The following is a 21,673-nucleotide window of genomic DNA, read 5'->3' as shown; positions in this document are numbered from 1 at the left end:
GGATCTATTATGAAACCAATCAAAGGTTTGATTTGAGTCAGAGAGCAAATGTTCATGGACAGAAACATTTATTCATGGAACTTTACTGCCCCCTACTGTCATTATTGTTAATTGTGCATATAGTTTTCAGTGTGATTGCTTCGTTTGAATAATCATACTAATACTACTGTTACTAGCACAAAAACATCCATAAAATTTGCAAAATCACATATATATATATATATATATATTATATATTTTTTTTTTTTACAAATTCTTTACAAAATCTGTTATCATTAAAAGTTATTTTTTTCTTTAGCTTATTCAAGACATTTTCGCTCATATTTTCCAAAGTTTATTTCACATTAAGTGCTTTACAACAATGTATTAAATTAACTGCATAAATAAGTCTATAAAGGCGTACTCCTACCCTAGGAGTCACTATATTGACAAACTAGAAACTGTTGCTTTTAACTGCTTGCCTTATCTGTCAGATAAAGATACATTTAATTCTTTGCATTTATTAGTAGAAATGACTTAGATATATGTTTATAGCTTCATAGATATTTTTGAAAACCTAACCCCACTTCTTCTCTAAACCAAACCATTTCTCAAGAATATAGAACACGAAACGGGCAGATAAAAACATAGTCACAGGTATTTATTGCAAAAACTGACCAATAAAAAGTATAAAATATATTGTTTATTTTTATATGTTCATGCATTTTATAGTATTTCAGTGAAGAAGAAATGAACACTTTACCTGTTTTTGATTCGGATGTAGGCCTGTTTTAACTGAAGACATGACTTATCAAGAGCTATCATTCTATATGAGGGGAGAATTGTTGTGGATGATGTCTATTTTTTACAGTTCCAGTAGGTCCAATTATTAAAGTTGTAATGACAAGATGAAATTGTTGCCAGCTGCTGTTTAATAAGGTCTGTAAATGTATAAGATCAATCAATCTGATCCTAAAAGATCGTATTTGAATGGCATCTGTTTGTTTGGCATCTGCCTAAGTAATAACTTATCAGCTTGCTATCTACGAGATGAATATAAGCACATAGACAGAAGTTTTAGAAACATAGTTTTATTATTGTGATGTACTTAATCAGTTAACCCGGTAACACTTTACAATACGGGTGCACTAATCTGCATTAATTCATGCTTAACTAATGCACAGATAATCATGTGTTAATGTATGACTCATGAAGAACTAAACCATTAATTAATGATTACTGCATAAGCAACTAATAAAGATTCTAAATGATTAATAGATTAAGTAATATATGAATTGTTATTAATTAAATGTGTCATAATGTATTAATTCCTTAATAACATATTTTATTAACTAATAGTGTAAATGAATGCATTAATTACCACAATGGGTTGAAGTCATGTACTTCAACTTCCAGTTGTCTGCTTTAATTAATCATTAGCTAATGATTTGTAAATGTATCAGTATGTTATGACTTTACTTGTTGATGCACATGACTATTAACTAATTAAGTAATATGCCATTTTGGTTTTGACATTCACACTAAGCCATGGATTTCAATTTCCAACCATCTACAACCAAGATTTCACTGAGTCCGATGAACCTTGTTGTTCATGGCACAGGAATAAGGCAGGTTAAGCTTGAGGTCGGTACACTGAGAACATGCGGTCGAGAACTGCTATTTCATAACACTCCTTATTCTGAACTTTTAGGGGCGGTTTCCCGAACAGAGATTAAGCCTAATCCTAGACTAAAATTGCCCATTAAACCAGATTAACAGAAATCTGCTTTCTCGGTCAAGGCTTTAAATAGTCATAGATTTAGTTTAGTCCAGAGTTTAATAAGCTAATTTCCTGGAGGAAGACTAGAGTTAAAATTTCCATGGGAAGTTAAGCTGGGGAATTTTGGAAATATTACTAATGCAATGGCATGAACAGATATATAAATAGTAAGGCTAGCTAAACAACTGGAATGATCTTCAAAACATATTGCAGGAGGCAGAGAAAAACAGCCACATGAGGTAGCTAGCATCTGCCTTATGTGGTAAATAAAGTTATGCTAGCTTATTTAGCATCTAACTTATCAGCTTGCTATCTACGAGATGAATACATTTGTATGTGATTATTTGCAATTTAAACATTTAATAAATATATTTCCCCATAATATCATCAAAACTTTTTTCACTTTGTTTAGTCCACAGGCTCAAATGTGTGCCTTCAATAGTTTTGTGCTTTGGGCTTCTGTACATGTGATGGAGGCATGCACAGTGCCAGTAGGGGGTGTGGTCTCAATAGCCAAGCAGTAAGCAGTGTGCTATGTGCATGTGATTGAGGAATGGCATGGATATTCAAGTGTATTTGAATGGCATCTGTTTGTTTTAGTCAAGATTATGCTAAAATATACTTTTCTCAACTATATTTAAGTTCCCTATGAAGAGCCAACCTTCAACTTTGAAAATTCCCAGTTTATTCCCGTTTATTCCCATAAATTCCTGTTAATTCCCTTAAATTCCCATTAATTCCCATGGAAAGTTTCCATCTTTGAAAATTCCCAGAATTTTGCAACCCTACAGGCGAAGCACTGCTACTTGGGCGCAGAGATATCACGCAGCACATGAAATCCCGCAACTTCCGGTATAATATGGGTCGATCTATACATGTATATATGCATGTATGCGTCATGTTTAAAATAATCACTTACTCTGTGGACAGCTGTCCATTTGGTCCATTCGACTTGTCCCACTCGCCACAGCAGAGACACTCTTCAGTCGGCATAGATTAGCATATTCCCCCACATTCACACCACCAGTTTGTGTTGGCTCTCATCCTCACATCCTCAAGCTGTTGAGCGATCGCAACCTCCTCCTCCTGTCGTTCTATTTCCAAAGCACGCAGCTCATCTTCTGAAAACTCTGGTTCATAGAGGTATGGTTTTGGATCTTGACTGTCTGAGAAGTCACCCTCTTCGCTTATGAAGTTTGGCGCTTTGTGTTTGAGGTAATGAGCGCGTTCGTGTTCCATGTGGACGATTTGCATGTGAATCTCTTTTGCGCGCGTGGTCAAATTAAAAATAATGAGCAAGGGTTTGAGAAACTGGACATCTAGTTGGTTTTATACAAATTACTTAAACAGAGACTATTTGTTTTCAGTTTGAATCCGATCATTTAAAAGTACACACTTAAATGTTTATAAAGATATATGGCTCATAAATGTGTGACAAGTATTCTCTGAGTTTTGTTTCAGTTTATAGACGTGCTCAAGAAAAAAAAGTTCACCGAGACGGAGAGGCAGAACGCACACCCTGTTTATTTTCTTTATTTTACAAAAACACAATGTTTTGATTTTATTGTAAGTGGACACATACAAATGTAGACATCTCACAGATTCTTTTTTCATATTTCTTTTTTCTGTATGACCATAAATGACGGAGTAATTTAAGTTTATTGTGCTACAATGTGAAGAAAATCCAGCAAAACGTGCCGGCGCGTTTGCCGACCTCAGAGGATTAAACCTGTCTTCGTGGAGAGGGATGAATTCGGCCATCTTGTGCGTTTACGGAGAAGCCAAAAGCTGCAAAGGCAAACATTTCCATGGGAATGTCTGTGTTGGTCTTAACCCTTGATTGAACATTACTGCAGTTACATTTTGCACAGCATTTGATGTCTCTTAAACTTTGTTTTACATACCACACAGCCCCAGCAGTAAGAACCCCTAATAAAGCGTCATGTCGAAGTAGTAATAATTCATACAATTTACCAAGTCAGCAAATTCATATGATATTGTACAAGTGTCCTAGTACAAAATTCTATGACTTTTACTCCTGCTGCTGTCATTGGCCATTGCCTCAGCTCTCTTGCAAATTGTGCCCACTGTAAGTAGTTGGACTGTTTATATCATAACGTTTATATTAAGTCCATTGTATTCTTTATTAACCTTTACATATTGGCGCCGTCTCTTCTCGTTCCAACAGTACATGATATCTTTCCTCATGTTGATTTTTATTGAACACATCTGTTTAAGAAGCGTCTGGAAATGCTAGTTTAACAAGTCTGGTGACGCATCAGATCTTCAAATAATTTGTCCTAATCAGATCCTAAAGTTCGTTCGTCACACCAAGAACAATAACTATAATGATAACTATTTTAACATCCACACCAAATGGACGATAAAGTTCTGTTTATTATAAGTGCGTGTGGTTATGTTGTCTGACATTTTAAGTGCTTAAGCTTTTTAAAGTCGAGTAGATCCTGATTGGCTGTCAATGTTTCATATAGTTCATCATGTGATTTAATTAAATTTTCTTTCGTCCTTTCTTGAAGGATTTGTCACAGATTACTTAGTCCTGCTCCATCAGCTCTCTACAATATCAAACCCAATGGCTCTTTTAAGAGCCAACCCTTCCAAAAAGCTTCCACATCTCTCTCTGTCTTGTGTGGCACATCTGCTCTCAGCCCTTCTATACTCTTACTGCTAACTTCCACTCTTAGCATGTCTACTTGTATTAATTTCTCTTCTACAGTGAACACTCCTATTCTCAGGGCTCTCAAGTTTTGAAGACAGGCAAGAGTGACAAAAGTACACTACAGGCCAAAAGTTGGGACACAATACTATTTTTAATGTTTTTGAAAGAAGTTTCTTCTGCTCATCAAGCCTGCATTTATTTGATCAAAAATACAGAAAAAAAAATGTAATATTGTGATATATTATTACAATTTAAAATAATTGGTTTTCAATTTATTATACTTTAAATTATACATGAAATGAGGTGTATATGAGGTGTATATGAAATGAGGTTGACTTGCAGGATTCAATCCTGCGCTAAGATTTGCTTAGAGCCTGGGCGGCAGTGGCTCAGTGGTTCATGTAGATTGTCTACAAACCGGAAGGTTGGTGGTTCAATCCCGGGTTCCACCTGACCAAGTGTTGAGGTGTCCTTGAGCAAGACACCTAACCCCAGCTGCTCCCGACGAGCTGGATCGCCTTGCATGGCTGACACCGCCGTCGGTGTGTGAGTGAATGGGTGAATGTGAGGCAATATTGTAAAGCGCTTTGGTGGCCATTGGGTCTGTAAAAGCGCTATATAAATGCAGTCCATTACCATTATCATTTATTTCTGTGATGCAAAGCTGAATTTTCAGGATCATTACTCCAGTCTTCAGTGTCACATGACATCCAGTCTATCACATGATCCTTTAGAAATCATTCTAATATGATGATTCATTATCAAAGTTGGAAACAGTTCTGCTGCTTAATATTCTTTCATAACCTGTGATACTTTTTTAGGATACTTTGATGAATAATAAAAAAAAAAGCAAATGTTTTAAAAATAGAAATCTTAACAACAATATACACTAGGCTATGGTCAGTAATTTGGGGTCAGTAATTTTTTTTCTTTCTTTTTTTGAAATAAATCAATACTTTTATTCAGCAAGGATGTGTTAAATTGATAAAAAGTGATAGTAAAGAAGATTTATATTATTAGAAAATATTTTTTTTATTTTGAATAAATGCAGTTCTTTTTAACCTTTTATTCATCAAATATATTAAGCAGCAGAACTGTTTCCAACACTCATAATAAATCAGAATATTAGAATGATTTCTAAAGGATCATGTGATAGAATGAATGTCATGTGACACTGAAAACTGGAGTAATGATCCTGAAAATTCAGCTTTGCATCAAAGAAATAAATGATAATTTAAAGTATAATAAATTGAAAACCAATTATTTTAAAATTGTAATAATATATCACAATATTAATTTCTTTTTCTGTATTTTTGATCAAATAAATGCAGGCTTGATGAGCAGAAGAAACTTCTTTCAAAAACATTAAAAATAGTACTGTGTCCAAACTTTTGGCCTGTATAACATAACATCGACTATGCAATACACTTTCATTTATTTAGTGCTAATAAAAGTATTAAGCCTATTTGGAGAGAGAGAAGTTTATAATGTGACAATATGTCAGTCATCGTGTGATAACGAAAATATGACTGGGCCTAGACTACTTGTTCTGGGCAGGTGTTGTCAGTGAACAGGCTGTAAAACTGTTGGCTAAGTTACAGACACTTGTGAAAAACTGATACAAATTATCTGGGAAACATTCACTAACAGCAGTCAAGTTGTCACTGTTTGTGTCAAACAAGTTGTGAATTTGTTGTAAGTTAACATTAAAACAGGAGATCATGACTTTGTGCTCAAAGTGATGCTCGGAGTTGTTTCCTCTGTGAACGAAACTTCGGAAGACGACGCTGTAGCAGAATCAAGTGAACAATTCCAGGATATGGTTTTTTTTCATTGGTTGTTGCGTTAAATCTTACCCAGATACAATAGTGCTATTTTCTGATTGGCTATTGTGTAGCCCCTTTATTTTTTTGATTGGCTGATAAGTGGCAGGCTCGACAAATGAATTCCAGGGGAGACGCGCTTGAATCCTCCTGCCGGTTCCAACTTCCATAGCTAGAGCGGCGCGGCCAGAGAAATGTTGGGCGCTGCGGCATATTAAATATATTATAAATAGTTTTTTTCTGCGTGAGAAATACAATGTGTGGCGGGAGTGCGTGACAAAAGACCGAAATTAGTGACTGTCACGCTCAATGCGTGACACTTGAGAGCCCTGTATTCTACTGTGAGCACTCCTGTCACTACCACCATCCCTCCCACTGTATTCTACATGCCAATACAGAGAAAGAGGGGGAAAAAATGGTACTGTAAAATTAATAACCTATTTTCTTTCTTTTTAACATTATTTCCTTAATTGTGTCAAATTAATGTTATTGAATTGTATATTGTATAATTTATATATATATATTGTTCTGTCCCTCTATGTTTCAATAGTATTGTATTAATTATCTAGTGCATTTCTTTATTTTCCCACTAGGGGTCAGTATCTCTTTTAGAGTTTTGGGGTTCTTCTTCTGTTTTACATTGCGTGCACGAGACGGCGCTCAGTGTTGAGGGGGCAGGCAAAAAAAGTTTGTCGCACGCGGTGAGAATGTCCAGAGGTGTTGATATGCCATAATCTGTAAGTAATTAGTTGTCGATATTGTTCTCATTCTTTAAGAGGTTATTTTAGTTCTTACTAACAAAAGTTGTTTGTGATCTAAGTCTAATTAATGTTGCTAGCTTCCATGTGGGTGTATGTGGATGCACAATATCATATATAAGCCTATGTTAGCACTTTTTTCTCACTATCCAGATCGTCAGGTTGTACATACAGGTTATAAATGTAAAATCAGAGGTTTTGGGTTTCAGTGTAGCTTTGAACCAAGGCTTGTTGAGTTTGTTAATTAAAGAGTAAGAGCTGTTATACTTTTACAGAATAGTGAGAAGATAAATAAATCTACAGCTTTATTCTACAGTTATCAGTAAAAAATGTTGGGATCACAGATATGTTGAACAGTTTTGCATTGCCTATAAACGTGTGCTCTGAAACTGTAATTAGCTGCAGTATATTCTGCTACCACATGGTGGCATACGATACAACCTGAATTATTTGTAAACTGTAATTTTGTGATTCTTATTTTGAATTCTCGTCACTTGCAGTATTACAATTAGCATCTATGCATTTTGTTTGTTAAATAATGTATTTTGTTAAATAATGTATTTTAAATACAATTTGTTTGTATGTTCACAGTTTTACAAAAAAGTCAGAAAAGAGAGAGGTCTTCAGTAAAGACACTTAAGAGGAAAACTGTGTCTTGTCGTTCCTGGAACCACCTTCTTTACTGCATGTTTAGCTCGCTGCATAGGCTGAGTAGACACACACTCAACCCAGGGCAGAAGAGATATATATATATATATAAATATATATATATATATAATCAGTAGTTGATATGGGGATGTTGTGTCACTTTTGATTTATGGTTATGGCATATGTTTATGGCAGGAAGTCCTTATATGGGCGCAAAAGGTGGTATGTGAAATTTGACCTGTGTGGTTCTGGTGGGGGGTTTATGGCAGTGTGTTTTATGACTGCAATAATGCTTGGTGTGACATGGAAGTGAATGTTTTTCAGGGGCGTTTTTATTATTGTTGGAATTAATAATAAAAGTCCACAGAATGATGAAATTATGAACGTGACGAAATCTGTCATGGATTTGTTTTTTCAGATGTCGGTGCAGCTTCCATAATGTCTGTGGGGCGACAAATTAAAAACATATAAAATAACAGATATGTGAAATAAGATGTTAATTTTATTAAGTATATGCATTTAAAAGTTTTAAACATGTGAAACAAGATGACATTTATTTAACTATTTCTAAAAGTAAGTTTTAACCTTTTAAGCACCACATTATATGAGTTAAGAATACAAATGTCTGTCTGATAGTCTCTCAGGAGTGTATAAAGAGCCGATCGTGAAATTTTTCTGCACCGAAAAAATATGTTAGAGTGAATTGTTTTCAGATTACACAGTCACATCCATAAATAAAACAATTCAGATTATATGAAACAAGTTAAATTATCACGTATGAGTATTTTAATCTAATACACATCAAAACACTGACTTACATAGATAAAACATAAATAGTGAATAATAGATCATATTATTTGAAATGTTAAATTATCAAGTATAAGCACTTTAATAGTGAATATTAGTTCATATTATTTGAAATGTTAAATTATCAAGTATAAGCACTTTAAAGGTCCCATTCCATGGATTATTTTTATTATTTTATAATGTTTCCAGGGGTGCCCTTATAATGTTAGTAGCCTATGTTTTTTAGATCAAAATTTTTTATAATTTAGAAATAAAAGGCATATTTCCTAGCCTGATTTCATTCCCTGGTTTGAACACTCTGTTTGAAGGGGCGTGTCTGCTGTGAGACTTCAGTGTAAACGCCCTCTGCTGTGATTGGCTGACATGCTTGCATATGAAATATCTGGCATTACATGTGGAACTATCTGGAAAACTTTTACTATTACAGCTATTATACGTTTTTACTTTTACAGCTATCTGGATTAACGAATCATGAGAAGTTTTTTAAGTATTTAGATCTATTACCATCACATAAAAGGTTGCAGTGATGAGCACTGAGCAGATGACAGTCTGTTGATCGCGTTAAAGATCTTATCATTGCAACGCAGTTTCTGCACTATCACTAATGATTTCACCAATGCAAACATGAGGCATATAAATACAGTAAGAGCTTCGTTGACAGCAGTGTAACAGCGTCATTGATTTCATAACGAGTTTTGGCAAGTGTCCAGATAAACTTGCGCTGTGTGATTGATAGCTTGGGCGATTGGAAAGGGATTGTTCTTTGATCGCTTTCTGTATATTAATCACAGTTTAAGTAAGATTATTTTCATCCTACTAAGAGAAACGAACGATGTGAAGAGTGATCGCTACTTCCATATTAAATCACTACTTACCGCTTGCTGGAATAGGCCTATAGTTGAAATTGTCCCCTTCGTCAGTATGAAACGCTGAGAGAAGTCTGCCTGATATTATTCCAGGTTAGAAAAACAGTCCGTGGTGAAATGGACAGAGCAAACTAACAACTTCGAATTAAACTTTTGCGGTATCCGATTATAGATAAACATCAACCACGTCTGTTGACATTTCGCCATCAATACGCCTGTGTTCCTGTGGGCGGAGGTTACGGTTCTAGTGACATCATTAAAGCAGGATGTAGAGGGGTGTAGTCCAATCCAGCCGTTTTTTGTAGTCAACTTCTGTTAAATAAAATATCTCGCTTGGCATTGAACTTTGAGCTTTATAATTTTACAGATATTATTTATTTATACTCTAACAACAACATTACACACTAACTAAAGTTTGAGACATGGGATCACATAGAACGGGACCTTTAATAGTGAATAATAGATCATATTATTTTAAATGTTAAATTATCAAGTATAAATATTTTAATCTAATACACAGCGAAACACTGACTTACATAGATAGGGTAGAGTGGGGTAAAACGCCCCCCTGGGGTAAAACGCCCCCCACCTGTTTTTCCCAAAATAACCACTAAAAGTAGTCAATATAGGTTTTTACTGTTGCTATGCACTACGTTGATAACGGGGATATACAAATCTCTATGGAGAAGCTGACACCAGCGACATATTTGAAGAGAAGAGGATTACATGGTAAATGCTATAATTTTCAGATATTAGTAAATAAGTGTTTAAGAGAATATTGTTCTGCAGGATATCGCAGTGATGTATGATAGATGAATAGTGAAGTCTGTAGTTTGAGATCATATGTTATTTATAAGGAATATAATTATATAAAAAAAATTAAACATTTTTTAAAAAAGTCATAGCTTGTGGGGTAAAACGCCCCCTATGCTGAGGGGTAAAACGCCCCCCTGGGAGCATAGTTTCTCTCTATCATAATTACTATAATAAAATATTTCTGTCTATCAAATCCTTTGTTTTACACTTAATGCAGTATAACTAGGTGGTAAAATCAAAATATTTGAACAAAACATGAAAAAATTACCTCAAGTGAACATTAACTAGCTAGCTTGCTAGCAAAGTTAGCTCACTGATGGAAGGTAGTTAAATTTGGCTATTTTGGACATTGCTGAAATAAATATTAATATATATACATGTTTATACATTACTTGCCTTTTACTTTTAGAGATTAAAAACTATTGTCTGTTAATTTTGCTGTTGATCTATCAAGCAAACTGGTTTGTAAGAAAGGGGGCATTTTACCCCACCTTGGGGGGCGTTTTACCCCACCGCTGGGGCAAAACGCCCCCTTTGTACGAAAATCTTTTCAGTCAAAATGCTAATTAATTATGAAGGCTAAGCAATTTTTAAATTTGGTGAATAACTCCTGCCATAGTCACTCAAAACCGGGATGGCAATTCTAGTCACATTTATGTTTTGTTTCACTGTAATGTCACATTTTCCTTAAGGGGGGTGTTTTCCCCCACTCTACCCTAAAACATAAAATAGTGAATATTAGTTCATATTATTTAAAAGGTTAAATTATCAAATATAAGTATTTTAATAGTGAATATTAGTTCATATTATTTGAAATGTTAAATGATCAAGTATAAGTATTTTAATAATGAATATTAGTTCATATTATTTGAAATGTTAAATTATCAAGTATGAGTATTTTAATCTAATACACAACAAAACACTGACTTAGATAAAACATGAATAGTGAATAAAGTTCATATTATTTGAAATGTTAAATTATTAAGTATAAATATTTAAATCTAATACACAGCTAAACACTGATAAAACAATAATGTATAATAGTTTGTTTTGTTTGAAATAAGATGTTAAATTATCAAGTATTTTAAAGGTAGTTTTAAACGTGTTGAAGTGATTACCATCTGTGAAATTAGGAGGTCTTTTTGTCTCTGGTTAAAATCATAGATCCTTGAATTTAGAATCCTTGCGCAGAAGAGATGTTTGCTCTCCATTTGCTAAATTCAAAATGAGGATTGTTTTCATCATGGCAGGGGCACAGGCCCTCCCCTTCCTCTATGCGTAGTGGCTATATTAGCATGCAGTTTGTTTCAGAAAACATCAAGCAACTAATACCTGGTGTTTTACAACCAAAGACGCCATAGTCTCCTATCATAAAATCTCCTGATCTGAAGCATTCCTGTCAGGAAGGGAGACCCCAAAATGTGCCCATTCTGACACACAGGGACCAGGTTGTAAGATCAGTATAATTAGTTGTATACCAGTGTCTTCAGGAAAAGTCAGGGGTCAAAACAAAAGAGCCAGGAAGTTACATTATATATAGCCTACTCTTATCAAGGGATTGTTATGATAAGTTAAATCGTCCTCTTCCTGGGGGAGCTGTTCCCTATGGAGCTTATAATATGACAAAATGATTTGAATTTGAATTGTGTAAATTTGAATTATTTGCAAGTGTAATCTAACAAAATTGAATTTTAGGTGGTAATTTAAATAGTTCTGAATTAGATTTTTTTTTAAACGAATATTGAACATTTGAAATTTAACAAATTGAAATGTTTTTATGGCTGAATTTTATATACATGTATTTTCAAACAGCTAGTTGTTTTGTTCTGAATTCTTATACTGCAAATATTCAGTTTAAAAAATACAGATTCAAGTTTTCAAGATGAAGAAATTCGGAACTTCAAATTCACTTTTCTAAAATTCAATCTCAAAAATTCAAACTCAAAAATTCAATCTCAAAAATTCAATCTCAAAAATTCAAACTCAAAAATTCAGATCTTACAGAAAGTAGGTCACAGGTCATCCACAGGGAAGAGTAAAGGATCTCAGATAAGTCGAACAGAGCATTTTGGCTGCACTGCAGTAGTTTTCTGCCGCAAATGTGGTGGTGGTTCAAGAGAATCCGTGTATCTTTTGTTCAGTCGTTTTTTTTTGTTTAATATTAAGAGTAGAAAAATGAGAAAACAGCTTGAGTATTAGATTTCTAATATTCTAGTAATAATAGTCTGCTGCAGCAGTTGCACGGAGCTTACAAAACTTAACGCGTGTATTGCAACTATAGGCTACATTTAATTTTCTCATCAAACAACTAGACTAACGAATGGCTCGGTACAACAGAAGAGCCTAGAAGGGGCTTTTTCTCTGTGTAGACCAGCAGTTGGTCTGAATTTGCTATAACCTATAGCCTATTTTCCGGACTGTATTGCTAAGTCACGTTTTATCATGAAACACGCTGTGATTTATTATTATAAGTGACTCAGGCATATATAATGCATTTAAAGGTGCATTTCACCCATTTCAATATTGTTTTTTATTTAAAGTGGGTCATATATGTAGTCGAAATGTAAAATAAATTTTGAATTTGGTGCCTTTGTGACCGAGGAAAGACAAAAAATAACTTCAGGACGCATTTGTATGAAAGACAACAACTCCCACAATGCACCACATTGCACAGCTCCGCAAGCCACTCCCACTAATCCAGAAAGCGCATATCTGCCTATAAGAGAAATCACTCTTCCGTCTACAAGGCTAGCTACCACCAGAGCTTGAAATTCATTTCACATTCACACAAAATGTCTAGTTAGTTGGCGAACTCATTAGTGCATTACTCCTCGTTTGTATTTCTTTCGAAAAGGTGAATTATTGCATGGTACCTGGATGTTCAGTCAGAACATATGCGGTGTGAAACTAGGATAGTTCTCAACACAAACGTCCGTGTCCTCGTCTGATTCAGAGATTTCGTCCAGGAGAAATTGTCATCGTTGAAATTCTTTGCCGCAGACGGACTCTATCTCTGTGTTCGTAGCGGTTCGTGGTTGCATAGTGAGATCACCGGCGCCACCAGTCCGCCCTAACCGGAGCCAGTCCGGGCTCCTCGTCTGCGGCAGGCAGGTCTTCTGCCTCGGCGGCTCTTCGCTATAATGCGGCTTGTAAATGTAGCCACAAACACCTGATTCAAGCATCAGACTTCCGAAATCCTCTTCTTATATTGAGCACTCTCCTCCGCTATTGTCATTACTTTACATCTGTCTCCACAGCGCCTGTTAGCTTAGCTTCAAACAAGATGGAGGATATTGCTTTCAGTTTCAGAGAGTAAAGTCCCACCCACTGATCTGTAATAGGTCTGTAGCGTGAACGGGTCCCGCCCCCTGGGAAAGATGAGGAACGAGTGCTTGTAGTCTCAACAGAAATCCCCCCTTCTTACACTTCCTCCTACAATGACGCAAAATGACGATTTTTGCGTCATTGTAGGAGGAAGTGTAAAAGGTAAATAACGGATTTCTCCCGTCTCAGGGGAAAATGAGAGAGTGTTGCACGACCATTCAATAGTATGACTGGGTTTCTAACAATGCAAAGCTTAATGCAAATGGGCGAAGTGTCCCTTTAACGTTAAATAATCTAAATGTTGACTTTCAAAAGTAGGCGCGCCGAAAAGGCTATTCTCTGTATTTTGGTTCATTTTTGGTGAGCGCCAGAAAGATCTAAAGAGACCGAGACGCGCTAAAGCAGCGCATCATGTTGTTTTATTTATTTTTCATTGGCATGATATTTTGTAGTCATTTTGAATGTACACAAATAAAAATATACATTTTACTGTTTTGAATGATGTCATATTATCTGTATGACTATAAATAACAGAGTATTAAGTTATTTCCCAGCAGTGGAACAAATCCAAGTGATGGCGCAGGTGCATCGCGCTCTCACACAACATAGTATCAGTTCTGGCGTTGCTTCATATCGCAGACTGCTCATTATCAAAATAAAACACAGTCAACCAAACATATAAAAAGTTATTCTGCCTAATTTAATTGGTCTGTTGTACAATATAAAGAGCAAGCTGAGTAGTATTAACATATACAATGTGTCACTTTTGATTGATTTATGACCCCCTTGTCACTGATGATTGACAGGTAATCCATGTGTCAAGAAAACAGTGTCTCTGATTTACAGTGCCAAACTGACTGGTCATTTGTTGAATCCTGGGTATCTGGCTCCTTCCAGTCTGTTGGGGGTAAACTGTTGCTGATTGTATTTTCCTTTGATTGTTGGGGGTGAAATTCACCCAAGCAAGTATTACGCAATGTTGACACCCTGAGTGTCAAAATCTTTGCTGGTTGATCAATAGGGTAGCCTATATTTTAATTGAGTCAAAATATTTGAGTCAAGACATTCAGGAATACCATTTCAAAACACTGGCTATATTCATTAAAATAATATGTCTGGAGATGTTTTAAGAACAACTCTGTGTGTGTGTGTGTGTGTGTGTGTGTGTGTGTGTGTGTGTGTGTGTGTGAGCACCTCAGTAGGATCAGTAGTACCTGAACTATAGGTTTATGTTAATGCCTAAGACAAAGAATCAGACACGTTCATCAAGCCAAAGAGTCCTATACCCACACACCCCATATTCTTCTCAACAAGAAAGGAGTTGTTGTTTTTTTCTAGAACATCTGTATCTGTTTCCTGACGCCAATAGGATCAGTGTTAAAAAGACAAAGAATCAAAACATTTATCCAACTCACAGTGAAGGTGTTTACGAGTGGAACTAGCGGGGGAAGAGTGCATCCTAAATGGGTTTGTTAATGGTTTTACGACAGTTGCTTAGGCTAGATGTTTAAAGAATGACACTTCATCAAAAGCTTTCTGGTGATTCTCTGGGCTCGCACACAAAAACATCTTTTTATTGTATATAAATTTGTTTGTTACTTTTGTTATTTTAGTATTTTTTTACAGAAAATGTTTTAGTTTTTAACCCAGCCCATAGTGTGTGTGTGTGTGTGTGTGTGTTGCAAAACAACAAATTACATATTTTTACTTCAAATTTCTGGGTAAAATAAAACGCATAGGGATTTTAAACATTCAAACATTTATAATTTTTTTGCCACAAAAAGCAATGAAAGTTGTCTCTTTTATTTAAATAAAACTATTTTTTAAATAAAATATTTTATTTTTTAAAACAGACTTAGATTAGAACTGTAGCCGAACAGTTTCCTCACATGAGTAAAACACAATTTTCACTTAGAAAACTTTTTAAATGTATGACTGAACCTTTTTTCTTTTGACAAACCTACATTTCAAATTATCCTGAGGTGTGTAACAACCACAAGGGATACATGTTGATTCCATGTTTCAGTGTACAGTGCAAACATGCAATATTCAAGAAATCTAATCTTAGGGTAAATCTTTGTGAGGCCAGAACACAAAACTTTGTGTTGAGTGATCCAGACAAAGCTTCATGCTAGAAAATATCATGGAAGTCCCTAGCACTTCAACATCCAGCACAAAATTAAAGAGATGAGCTTAAAAAAAAAATTGGATAATATCAAGGTTCTATGGTTCTTTTAAAGCGACACAATATATAGTTAGATATTTGTGTGTGTGTGTGTGTGCTAAACTCTTTGTGTGTATTTTTACACACCAACATATTTTGTCAGGGGTATGTCACACTGCTGTGATGCAAAGTTTCACACTCTTGAATAACTTTCAAACATAATCTTTATACAGGGTTACTATATGTGTGTCCGAAATACCTGTAAAATTCAAAAGACCAAATCAGTAAGAAAAGAGGGCTCAGCATACATTGAAAAGTAACATTTATAATAAATACACAAAATCCATTCGTGAGCAATTGTGAAAGTTTGTAAATTTTGTTTTGTAAGTGATGTTTTTATCACTCCACTAGTGTTAGTCATCTTATTCAGATAGCACTATTTTGTTTGTTGGACACTGCTTTGAGAACTGTCAACAGTGTTTATAGGAATAAATGCACATTAAAGCCACACCGTGTAACTTTTCAACCTTCATAATAGAGATGCACCGATTACAATTTTCTAGGCCGATTCCGATTTCCGATTTTTCATTGAGTTTGTCCTGCCGATACCGATTTTAGCCGATTCCGATTTAATTTTTTTCTAACCACTTTACAGCACACAAATATTTATTTTCGATCTTTTCTTTAACCCTTCCACGTGTAAGTTTAAAATATTCGAACTAACACCCCCACCCCACACTCCCAGAGTGAGTTTTTTCAAGGCGAACATTCCCTTTAATATTTCCATGGCGACGCGTCACGCGATACACAGCAGCCACAATAATACTGTATGACAGATGTGTCGCTTTTATTTCGCTTTTCCTTTTTTATTCAAAATATTCACAAACTTGCTTACTATGTCATCAACTAGCCTATCTGATATTCCAATTCTCAAATACGTGTAAGTGAGTGTGTTTGGTCATTTAAAAACCTTTATAAATAATCTTGATCTATAACATGAGATGGGCGCCACAATGTTGTCCTGTCAGTCGGATTTACAGCACGTGAATTTATCAGTTTCTCCCGAAATAAATGCAAGAAAGTGTCCGGTGAACTGAGAAGAATAGAGTAAAATTTATAGTTAACGTTACTTCCACTATGTTTGTCTGATAGGAATAACACATGTCGGCAAATTATATATGAATAGATTGTTATTGCTGCTTCCACAGACATCAGTGTGTATTTTACAAACTCCAAATGTATTGTTTTACTCGTGCTTATGTGCATTTAAATATCTGAAACCTAAAATAAACATTATGAGGTTGAAAACACGTGCTTATATACAACGCTGAACGTGTCCGACTCTGGCTCAGCGCCAGCCAACGCGCGAAAGCACAGTTTGAATCTGGCAGTTATGCGACGTCACTGAACATTCTAATGTGGCACCGTGACCGTACGCTCCGGGGCACAGAAATAAAAATCCCATATGAGACTGTACCGCTCAAAAGGTTAATCATGCGGCGCCCGAGTGTATCAAACCACTTCAGGAGGAGGTCTGAGACGCATTCCAGACGAAACTGGACAAGTGTAAATGCATCTGGTTGTTGAAACCACATATGTAAATTGTACTCCTCCCAAAAATGCTAAAAAATAAATAATAAAAAAAAAAACGTGTGAGAGCGTGTTATAGGCTATATGTATGGCAAGCCGTTTTAGCTTAAATTGTACCCAGCGTTACTCGTTGTAATTGCATTTTTACTAGTAAGAATTCAATTAGAGAGCTCTACAATTCAATTCTTACTAGTAACAATTACAATTAGAGAGCTCTCTAATCCAATTATTACTAGTTAAAAATACAATTAGAGAGCTCTCTAATTCAGTTATTACTAGTAAGAATTACACTTACAGAGCTCTCTAATTCCATTCTTACTAGTAACAATTCCAATTAGAGAGCTCTACACTCTAAAAAATGCTGGGTTATTTTATCTACCCAACCGCTGGGTTATGAAATGTTTTACCCATTATGGGTTATTTATATGGAAGTTGGGTTATTTTGTGCAACTCATGTGTTGAGTCAAAATCCATCAACCCAACAATATATCGTTTGACCCAGCACGTGGGTTGTTTGTGCTTCGAACGTCATCATATCGTCACCAGAGTCCACACACACTGAGCAGCGCTCGCAGAGACAATTTGGCGCTCGTCACAGCAGAGAACCTGACTGATCATCCAGCGAGGCAAACAAATAATAAAAGGTATGTGTACACTAATTCACATTGTCTGTGTTGCGTTACCTATTAAATTACTATCTGTATATTAATTGTCGATGTCGAGGCTAGTTGGTTGGTTTGGCTAACGCCGTAGCTATAACGTTAGCCATTTAGCCGTTATCAGCACGGATAGCCTGCTTATTTGGTCCGAATTACATTTTTGTTAGGTGTTATACATTAAGCAAAAGTTTATTTTTATTCATGCGGAGATGTGTGACTTGAAAGTAAATCATTACAGGATTAGTGTAAGAATAGTCTTTTGTGGTGAGAAACCGGGACAATTTTGAAAACTGAAAGGAGGACTCTGTGCGCGCCTGCGCCCCCTCACATCTTCTGAGGATTTGGTGCGACGTGACGCGGTGTCTCCTGTTTCATCAATTTGTCCTGTTATTTTGCAGGTACTATTGTTACAACAACTTGATAATATGCACACAAGATCTGTAATGTAAATGTATATGTTCATACCGCAGATATTTCGGGTAACGTTAATGACGTTCGGGGTTGTGAATATGTTGAATATAGGTCTATGGAGACTGTCCGCCATTTTGTGAACGCTGTAACACACGAGGTTATTGTGAAATGCGTTTAATTCGATTCAAATTGACTCCAGTTACAAGGTTATAGTGTTCATTATGAGTTTACTTTTATTTGTGTTTGGTTTAAGTTATGTATACATATAAAGATCGGATGCACTTATTTTGCAGAACTGTCTCTCTAACGTTACTTGGCCTTCTGCGCGGGGCCTGTAACATTAAGAAATATATAATATATTTCTGTGCCCTATGCAGTGAGTAGCCACAAATATTATTGTGCAGTAAAAACAGAGACAATTTACATGTAACTTGCATGCAATTTGTCATATGAATTGTTGAGAGGGAGGATTGTTTTCTCTATATTTTGTATAACTTAAGTTGATGGCGCTCTTGCAAGGGCTCTCATACCAGGTAATTATTAAACAGAATAATTATTTGACGAAGCAAAACAATCATATTTCAGTGACTGACAACTTTGTTCTTTTTTACAAAATGTACCATATCAGACGAACGTGCGTCACAGCTTAAATAATGGTTGAGAAACAATTCTCAGCCCCTCAGCCAGATAGAGACCTACATGCAGAACACAGCAGTCTACAGGGCCAAGTGGATTAGGGACAACAATTGGACCATCGATCAGATCCTCGAAGAGTTCCCTCGCCCGATGACCAAAGGCATGGTAGGTATAGGGAAATATGATCTTGAATACGAGGATGCATTGTTTAAAACGTTTTATTAGTGTGCTACATTGAATTGGTTTTAAAAATGTGTTTTCCATTTTATAGATTGCACAGAACTTTCTTGTCCTGCATTGGGATGCTGCATCAAAGTTGTTTGAAACATGGCTACCCATCTATGCTGAGAAGATAAGAAGATACCTGGCAAGACAGAGCTGACATTGCCCCTGGATGGATTAACACCAGGTAATATATTGGTAATATAATATATTAATATATTAGCATTCCTCTTTCCAACATTTTTGAAGTTTTTTGACCAAAAACTTTTCACATAATTTTGGCCAGAATAGTGACTTGGTGAATAGAGAATAGTGAGTGATATCATCATAGGAATAGTTAAATAAATCCGTCAGCCTCTTTATGCTAATTGGGTACAAAAAATGGCAAGTTTTCACAGCAGAGTCAACACAGCGGTACCGGTGTAACTAATAACATTAACCAGTCCCTCCATAAAAACGCAGAGTTTTTTTGTGATTGTTGCGGGAAAAAATCCTTGATTATGTGGCACGTTTTCTTAAAAAATGCGATGGAATATGCAGGATATTTATGCGACGATATTGCGGGGATTGTGAAATCACAGGTATGCCATTCCACATTGTATTGACACCTATGTCTTACAGATGGTGTTGGGGAACTCGCCCTGAGGCAGCTGCCAGCCTTGCTTCCACCTACAACTTGGAGAGTTGGCCATGGCCGCGGTGCGAAAGTGGTTTGCCACACCATTCAGGAATGCAGCTTGGCCTTCATTGACCATAAGCCTGTAAGTCCTCAAGCACATCTAAAGGGGGAAACTTTATTCATTTTATCAACATATCTGAGCTCAAGACTGTGACGCACACATGCATATCCAGGTGTTTTTTTTAACTATACTTTTGGGGACAGTTATCAAATATAGCCTGACAGTATTCGGAAAATGGCTGTTCTATAAGCTTAAGTTGGTCACTATCAAAGCATCCTGGGCTTCTAGAACACCTCAGCAGTGCCACAGGCTGGTAACCTCTGTACCACACCACACTGATGCAGTAATTTGTTCTAAAACAGGCACCAACAAAGTATTGAGTGCAGAAATTAACATAATTATCAGAAAGTTGACACTTTTGTATTTTAACCCATTTGGATCTGACTCTATGAGATTGACTCTAAAGAAGTCTTCTAAATCTACAAAGCATTCGCGGCCCATCTATCTGACCACCTAACCCCGCTGCCCATCGGCCAGAAAGGATAGTCAGATAGGTGGGCCACATTCGTTTTCTGAGCATGTTTATTGTAATGATATATCATCAATCAATTTATGGCTTTTTAGGTCAATTGAGGTCTGAATCGTTTTTTTTTTATTATTGTTTTCTGTAATGTTGTTATGTGCAATGAGATGTAGACTATTACAGTTCAACTTTTTTAATTATAAATGCACCAAATCTTTTCCAAATTGTAAAGCTAACTAGACTTTATCATAAAACAATTTCTCTAGTGAGGACCAGGAAAATGGTCCTCACAATGTCTATATTTTAATTATACTATAGTAGTCGGTAGACATTTGGTCCTTACTCACTTGCACTCTCTAACTCTTGCTCTCTTGTATTCTTTCTTTTTTAGCCTGGAATAAACATGGTGGAGTACCTTCATGAGGCCAAGGCATGCAAATCTCCACTGCACCAGTTCCACTATATTTTTTATATGAACTGCACCAGTTCCACTATATTGTTGCAATTAATTCATGTTATAATAAAAAAAAAAATTCAGAGATTCCATTGTTGTTTTGTTTTTGTATTGTTTAAGTGTTTATTGCATAATATATGCATGAATCTAGCATGTATTCTGTTCTAAGTTTGTAGTTTAACAGTTTTATAGCTATGGGTAGTCTATTGCAGTTTATTTTCTTAAATTGTACTGTAATGTGTTAGAATTAATCTGGCATTTGGGTTAATTTTACCCAGAATTTGGGTACACTATATAACTAATATGTAGTTAAATCAACCCATAATTGTAATTAATTTGACCCAGCATTTGGGTACACTATATAACTAATATGTAGTTAAATCAACCCATAATTGTAATTAATTTGACCCAGCATTTGGGTACACTATATAACTAATATGTAGTTAAATCAACCCATAATTGTAATTAGTTTGACCCAGCATTTGGTTAGAATTTTTAACTCATCTGTTGGGTTAAATATGACCAACCCATCTTGCTGGGTCAAAATAACTACTGTTGGTCTGGTGCAATATTGATCCAGCGTTTGGGTTAAAGTTGGGTTATTTTTAACCCATCATTTTTAAGAGTGTACAAATGAATTATTACTAGTCATATGTCTCCATTGACTTCCATTCATTTTTAATTACAGAGCTCTACAATTGAATTGTTACTAGTAACAATAACAATTAGAGAGCTCTACAGTTCAATTATTACTAGTAACAATTACAATTAGAGAGCTCTACAATTGAATTATTACTAGTAACAATAACAATAAGAGAGCTCTACAGTTCAATTATTACTAGTAACAATTACA

General features: G+C 35.5%; 1 long non-coding RNA gene across 1 annotated transcript; it reads left to right on the top strand.

Annotated features, from left to right (window-relative positions):
* Positions 1-16,430: 16,430 nt before the first annotated feature.
* On the top strand, positions 16,431-20,910 carry LOC307174207. Its single transcript, XR_013823961.1, has 4 exons — positions 16,431-19,106; positions 19,213-19,350; positions 19,785-19,924; positions 20,758-20,910. It is a non-coding gene; the product is annotated as an uncharacterized lncRNA (long non-coding RNA).
* The last annotated feature ends 763 nt before the right edge of the window (positions 20,911-21,673 follow it).

Source organism: Squalius cephalus, assembly GCF_949319135.1.
Source record: "Squalius cephalus genome assembly, chromosome: 16".
NCBI classification, from domain to species: domain Eukaryota; kingdom Metazoa; phylum Chordata; class Actinopteri; order Cypriniformes; family Leuciscidae; genus Squalius; species Squalius cephalus.
Note: the sequence above shows the minus strand (reverse complement) of the source record. Positions and strands in the feature narration are given on the sequence as shown.